The sequence below is a fragment of the Triticum aestivum genome, chromosome 1A (genome assembly GCF_018294505.1).
Source record: "Triticum aestivum cultivar Chinese Spring chromosome 1A, IWGSC CS RefSeq v2.1, whole genome shotgun sequence".
NCBI classification, from domain to species: Eukaryota; Viridiplantae; Streptophyta; class Magnoliopsida; order Poales; family Poaceae; genus Triticum; species Triticum aestivum.
The window spans coordinates 343,965,092-343,973,156 of record NC_057794.1 but is presented as its reverse complement, the minus strand read 5'-3'; positions in this window follow the sequence as shown (position 1 = coordinate 343,973,156).

Below are 8,065 nucleotides of genomic sequence, written 5' to 3'. Positions count from 1 at the left end.
TGAAGACGCATTTTTCCGATTTGGGTTCGAGCTTTTCAGGTTGAAGTTTCTTGACATAAGCATCGCATCCCCAAACTTTCAGAAACGACAGCTTAGGTTTCTTGCCAAACCACAATTCATACGGTGTCGTCTCAACGGATTTCGACGGAGCCCTATTTAAAGTGAATGCGGCAGTCTCTATAGCATAACCCCAAAATGATAGCGGTAGATCGGTAAGAGACATCATAGATCGTACCATATCCAATAGGGTGCGATTACGACGTTCGGACACACCATTACGCTGTGGTGTTCCAGGCGGCGTGAGTTGTGAAACTATTCCACATTTCCTTAAGTGCGTGCCAAATTCGTGACTCAAATATTCTCCCCCACGATCTGATCGTAAGAACTTGATTTTCCTGTCACGTTGATTCTCAACCTCACTCTGAAATTCCTTGAACTTTTCAAAGGTCTCAGACTTGTGTTTCATTAAGTAGACATACCCATATCTACTTAAGTCATCAGTGAGGGTGAGGACATAACGATAGCCACCGCGAGCCTCAACGCTCATTGGACCGCACACATCAGTATGTATGATTTCCAATAAGTTGGTTGCTCGCTCCATTGTTCCGGAGAACGGAGTCTTGGTCATTTTACCCATGAGGCATGGTTCGCACGTGTCAAATGATTCATAATCAAGAGACTCCAAAAGTCCATCTGCATGGAGTTTCTTCATGCGTTTGACACCAATGTGACCAAGGCGGCAGTGCCACAAGTATGTGGGACTATCATTATCAACCTTACATCTTTTGGCATTCACACTATGAATGTGTGTAACATCACGTTCGAGATTAAATAAGAATAAACCATTGACCAGCGGGGCATGACCATAAAACATGTCTCTCATATAAATAGAACAACCATTATTCTCAGATTTAAATGAGTAGCCATCTCGCATTAAACGAGATCCAGATACAATGTTCATGCTCAAAGCTGGTACTAAATAACAATTATTGAGGTTTAAAACTAATCCCGTAGGTAAATGCAGAGGTAGCGTGCCGACGGCGATCACATCGACCTTGGAACCATTCCCGACGCGCATCGTCACCTCGTCCTTCGCCAGTCTCCGTTTATTCCGCAGTTCCTGTTTTGAGTTACAAATATGAGCAACTGCACCGGTATCAAATACCCAGGAGCTACTACGAGCGCTGGTAAGGTACACATCAATAACATGTATATCACATATACCTTTGGTATTGCCGGCCTTCTTTTCCGCTAAGTACTTGGGGCAATTCCGCTTCCAGTGACCGTTTCCCTTGCAATAAAAGCACTCAGTCTCAGGCTTGGGTCCATTCTTTGACTTCTTCCCGGCAGCTTGCTTACCGGGCGCGGCAACTCCCTTGCCGTCCTTCTTGAAGTTCTTTTTACCCTTGCCTTTCTTGAACTTAGTGGTTTTATTCACCATCAACACTTGATGTTCCTTTTTGATTTCCACCTCCGCTGATTTCAGCATTGAATATACCTCGGGAATGGTCTTTTCCATCCCCTGCATATTGAAGTTCATCACAAAGCTCTTGTAGCTAGGTGGGAGCGACTGAAGGATTCTGTCAACGACCGCATCATCCGGGAGATTAACTCCTAGCTGAGACAAGCGGTTATGCAGCCCAGACATTTTGAGTATGTGCTCGCTGACAGAACTGTTCTCCTCCATCTTACAACTGTAGAACTTGTCGGAGACTTCATATCTCTCGACCCGGGCGTGAGCTTGGAAAACCATTTTCAGCTCTTGGAACATCTCATATGCTCCGTGTTGCTCAAAACGCTTTTGGAGCCCCGGTTCTAAGCTGTAAAGCATGCCGCACTGAACCAGGGAGTAATCATCACTACGTGTCTGCCAAGCGTTCATAACGTCTTGTTCTGCAGGGAAAACAGGTGCTTCACCTAGCGGTGCATCAAGGACATATGCTTTCCTGGCAGCTATGAGGATAATCCTCAGGTTACGGACCCAGTCCGTGTAGTTGCTGCCATCGTCTTTCAGCTTGGTTTTCTCTAGGAACGCGTTGAAGTTGAGGGCAACATTAGCGTGGGCCATTTGATCTACAAGACATATTGCAAAGATTTTAGACTAAGTTCATGATAATTAAGTTCATCTAATCAAATTATTTAATGAACTCCCACTCAGATAGACATCCCTCTAGTCATCTAAGTGATACATGATCCGATTCAACTAGGCCGTGTCCGATCATCACGTGAGACGGACTAGTCATCATCGGTGAACATCTTCATGTTGATCGTATCTTCTATACGACTCATGTTCGACCTTTCGGTCTTCCGTGTTCCGAGGCCATGTCTGTACATGCTAGGCTCGTCAAGTCAACCTAAGTGTATTGCGTGTGTAAATCTGGCTTACACCCGTTGTATGCGAACGTTAGAACCTATCACACCCGATCATCACGTGGTGCTTCGGAACAACGGACCTTAGCAACGGTGCACAGTTAGGGGGAACACTTTCTTGAAATTATTGTGAGGGATCATCTTATTTACTACCGTCGTTCTAAGCAAATAAGAAGCAAAAACATGATAAACATCACATGCAATCAAATAGTGACATGATATGGCCAATATCATTTGCTCCTTTTGATCTCCATCTTCGGGGCGCCATGATCATCATCGTCACCGGCATGACACCATGATCTCCATCATCATGATCTCCATCATCGTGTCTTCATGAAGTTGTCTCGTCATCTATTACTTCTACTACTATGGCTAATGGTTTAGCAATAAAGTAAAGTAATTACATGACGTTTATGTTGACACGCAGGTCATAAATAAATTAAGACAACTCCTATGGCTCCTGCCGGTTGTCATACTCATCGACATGCAAGTCGTGATTCCTATTACAAGAACATGATCAATCTCATACATCACATATATCATTCATCACATCCTTTTGGCCATATCACATCACATGGCACATGCTGCAAAAACAAGTTAGACGTCCTCTAATTGTTGTTGCAAGTTTTTACGTGGCTGCTATAGGTTTCTAGCAAGAACGTTTCTTACCTACGCCAAAACCACAACGTGATATGCCAATTTCTATTTACCCTTCATAAGGACCCTTTTCATCGAATCCGATCCGACTAAAGTGGGAGAGACAGACACCCGCTAGCCACCTTATGCAACTAGTGCATGTCAGTCGGTGGAACCAGTCTCACGTAAGCGTACGTGTAAGGTCGGTCCGGGCCGCTTCATCCCACGATGCCGCCGAATCAAGATAAGACTAGTAACGGCAAGTAAATTGACAAAATCAACGCCCACAACAACTTGTGTTCTACTCGTGCATAGAAACTACGCATAGACCTAGCTCATGATGCCACTATTGGGGAACGTAGCAGAATTTTAAAATTTTCTACGCATCACCAAGATCAATCTATGGAGTCATCTAGCAACGAGGGAGAGGGGAGTGCATCTACATACCCTTGTAGATCGCGAGCGGAAGCATTCAAGAGAACGGGGTTGATGGAGTCGTACTTGTCGTGATCCAAATCACCGATGACCTAGCGCCGAACGGACGGCACCTCCGCGTTCAACACACGTACGGTTGGGAAGACGTCTCCTCCTTCTTGATCCAGCAAGGGGATGAGAGGTTGATGGAGATCCAGCAGCACGACGGCGTGGTGGTGGAAGCAGCGGTGATCTCGGCAGGGCTTCGCCAAGCTCCAACGAGAGAAAGAGAGGTGTTACGAGGGGAGAGGGAGGGGCCAAGGACTTGGTGCGGCTGCCCTCCCTCCCCCCCCCCACTATATATAGGGCCCCTAGGGGGGCGCCGGCCCTAGGAGATGGATCTCCAAGGGGGGCGGCGGCCAAGGGGGGGGCTTGCCCCCCAAGCCAAGTGGGGCGCCCCCACCCCTAGGGTTTCCAACCCTAGGCGCAGGGGGAGGCCCAAGGGGGGCGCACCAGCCCACCAGGGGCTGGTTCCCTTCCGCACTTCAGCCCATGGGGCCCTCCAGGATAGGTGGCCCCACCCGGTGGACCCCCGGGACCCTTCCGGTGGTCCCGGTACAATACCGATGACCCCCGAAACTTTCCCGATGGCCGAAACTGGACTTTCTATATATAATTCTTCACCTCCGGACCATTCTGGAACTCCTCGTGACGTCCGGGATCTCATCCGGACTCCGAACAACTTCCGGGTTACCGCATACTAGTATCTCTACAACCCTAGTGTCACCGAACCTTAAGTGTGTAGACCCTACGTGTTCGGAAGACATGCATACATGACCGAGACGACTCTCCGGCCAATAACCAATAGCGGGATTTCGATACCCATGTTGGCTCCCACATGTTCCACGATGATCTCATCGGATGAACCACGATGTCGAGGATTCAATCAATCCCGTATACAATTCCCTTTGTCAATCGATACGTTACTTGCCCGAGATTCGATCGTCGGTATCCCAATACCTCATTCAATCTCGTTACCGGCAAGTCACTTTACTCGTACCATAATGCATGATCCCGTGACCAAACACTTGGTCACATTGAGCTCATTATGATGATGCATTACCGAGTGGGCCCAGAGATACCTCTCCGTCATACGGAGTGACAAACTCCAGTCTCGATCCGTGTCAACCCAACAGATACTTTCGGGGATACTTGTAGTATACCTTTATAGTCACCCAATTACGTTGTGACATTTGGTACACCCAAAGCACTCCTACGGCATCCGGGATTTACACGATCTCATGGTCTAAGGAAATGATACTTGACACTGGAAAAGCTCTAGCAAACGAATTACACGATCTTGTGCTATGCTTAGGATTGGGTCTTGTCCATCACATCATTCTCCTAATGATGTGATCCCATTATCAATGGCATCCAATGTCCATAGTCAGGAAACCGTGACTATCTATTGATCAACGAGCTAGTTAACTAGAGGCTTACTAGGGACATGTTATGGTCTATGTATTCACACATGTATTATGATTTCCGGATAACACAATTAAAGCATGAACAATAGACAATTATCATGAACAAGGAAATATAATAATAACCATTTTATTATTGCCTCTAGGGCATATTTCCAACAATGATGCGGATTGGATCCGTGATCTGAGGTTTATCCTCATTGCTGCACAGAAGAATTATGTCTTTGATGCACCGCTAGGTGACAAACCTATTGCAGGAGCAGATGCAGATGTTATGAACATTTGGCTAGCTCAATATGATGACTACTTGATAGTTTAGTGCACCATTCTTAAACGGCTTAGAATCGGGACTTCAAAGACGTTTTTGAACATCATGGACCATATGAGATGTTCCAGGAGTTGAAGTTAATATTTCAAGCAAATACCCGAGTTGAGAGATATGAAGTCTCCAACAATTTCTATAGCTAAAAGATGGAGGAGAATAGCTCAAGCAGTGAGCATGTGTCCAGATTGTCTGGGTACTACAATCGCTTGAATCAAGTGGGAGTTAATCTTCCAGATAAAATAGTGATTGACAGAATTCTCTAGTCACCATCACCAAGTTAGTAGAACTTCGTGATGAACTATAGTATGCAAGGGATGATGAAAACGATTCCCGAGCTTTTCATGATGATGAAATCGATGAAGGTAGAAATCAAGAAAGAGCATCAAGTGTTGATGATTAACAAGACCACTAGTTTCAAGAAAAGGGCAAAGGGAAAGAAAGGGAACTTCAAGAAGAACGGCAAGCAAGTTGCTGCTCAAGTGAAGAAGCCCAAGTCTGGTCCTAAGCCTGAGACTAAGTGCTTCTACTGCAAAGGGACTGGTCATTGGAAGCGGAACTGCCCCAAGTATTTGGCGGATAAGAAGGATGGCAAAGTGAACAAAGGTATATTTGATATACAGATTATTGATGTGTATTTTACTAGTGTTCGTAGCAACCCCTCGGTATTTGATACTGGTTCAGTTGCTAAGAGTAGTAACTCGAAACGGGAGTTGCAGAATGAACATAGACTAGTTAAGGGTGAAGTGACGATGTGTGTTAGGAAGTGGTTCCAAGATTGATATGATCATCATCGCACACTCCCTATACTTTTGGGATTAGTGTTGAACCTAAATAAGTGTTATTTGGTGTTTGCGTTGAGCATGAATATGATTTGATCATGTTTATTGCAATACGGTTATTCATTTAAGTAAGAGAATACATTGTTGTTCTGTTTACATGAATAAAACCTTCTATGGTCATACACCCAATGAAAATGGTTTGTTGGATCTCGATTGTGGTGATACACATTCTCATAATATTGAAGCCAAAAGATGCAAAGTTAATAATGATAGTGCAACTTATTTGTGGCACTACTATTTAGGTCATATTGGTGTAAAGCACATGAAGAAAATCCATGTTGATGGGCTTTTGGAATCACTTGTTTATGAATCAGTTGATGCTTGCGAACCGTGCCTCATGGGCAAGATGACTAAGACTCCGTTCTCCGGAACAATGAGCAAGCAACTGACTTATTGGAAATAATACATACTGATGTATGCAGTCCGATGAATGTTGAGGCTCGCGGCATGTATCTTTATTTTCTGACCTTCACAGATGATTCGAGCAGATATGGGTATATCTACTTGATGAAACATAAGTCTGAAACATTTGAAAAGTTCAAAACTTCAGAGTGAAGTGGATAATCATCGTGACAAGAAAATAAAGTTTCTACGATCTGATCGCAGAGACAAATATTTGAGTTACGAGTTTGGTCTTCAATTAAAACAATGTGGAATAGTTTCACAAAATCGTGCCACCTGGAACACCACGGCATAATAGTGTGTCCGAACGTCATAATTGTACTATTATTGGATATAGTGCAATCTATGATGTTTCTTACCGATTAACCACTATAGTTTTGAGGTTATGCATTAGAGAAAGCTACATTCACGTTAAATAGGGCACCATCTAAATCCGTTGAGACGACACTGTATGAACTATGGTTTGGCAAGAAACCTAAGCTGTCGTTTCTTAAAGTTTGAGGTTGCAATGCTTATGTGAAAAAGTTTCAACCTGATAAGCTCAAACCCAAATCGGAGAAGTGCGTCTTCATAGGATACCCAAAAGAAAATGTTGGGTACACCTTCTATCACAAATCTGAAGGCAAGATATTCATTGCTGAGAATGGATCCTTTCTAGAGAAGGAGTTTCTCTTGAAAGAAGTGAGTAGGAGAAAAGTAGAACTTGATGAGGTAACTGTACCTGCTCCCTTATTGGAAAGTAGTTCATCACAGAAATCTGTTCCTGTGACTACTACACCAATTAGTGAGGAAGCTAATGATGATGATCATGTAACTTCAGATCAAGTTACTACTGAACCTCGTAGGTAAACCAGAGTGAGATCCGCACCAGAGTGGTACGGTAATCCTATTCTGGAGGTCATGTTACTTGACAATGATGAACCTACGAACTATGAGGAAGCGATGATGAGCCTAGATTCTGCAAAATGGCTTGAGGCCATGAAATCTGAGATGAGATCCATGTATAAGAACAAATTATGGACTTTGATTGACTTGCCCAAAGATCGGCGAGCCATTGAGATTAAATGGATCTACAAGAGGAAGACGGAAGTTGATAGTAGTGTTACTATCTAGAAAGCTAGAATTGCCGCAAAAAGGTTTTCGACAAGTTCAAGGTGTTGACCACGATGAGAATTTCTCACTCGTATCTATGCTTAAGTCTGTCCGAATCATGTTAGCTATTGCCGCATTTTATGAAATCTGGCAAATGGATAAACAAAACTGCATTCCTTAATAGGATTTATTAAAGAAGAGTTGTATATGATGCAACCAGAAGGTTTTGTCGATCCTAAAGGTACTAACAAAATATGCAAGCTCCAACGATCCATCTATGGACTGGTGCAAGCATCTCGGAGTTGGAATATACGCTTTGATAAGTTGATCAAAGCATATAGTTTTATACAGACTTGCAGTGAAGCCTGTATTTACAATAAAGTGAGTGGGAGCACTACAGCATTTCTGATAAGTATATGTATGACATATTTTTGATCGGAGATGATGCAGAATTATTCTGCAAAGCATAAAGGAATGTTTGAAAGGATTTTTTTCAAAGAAAG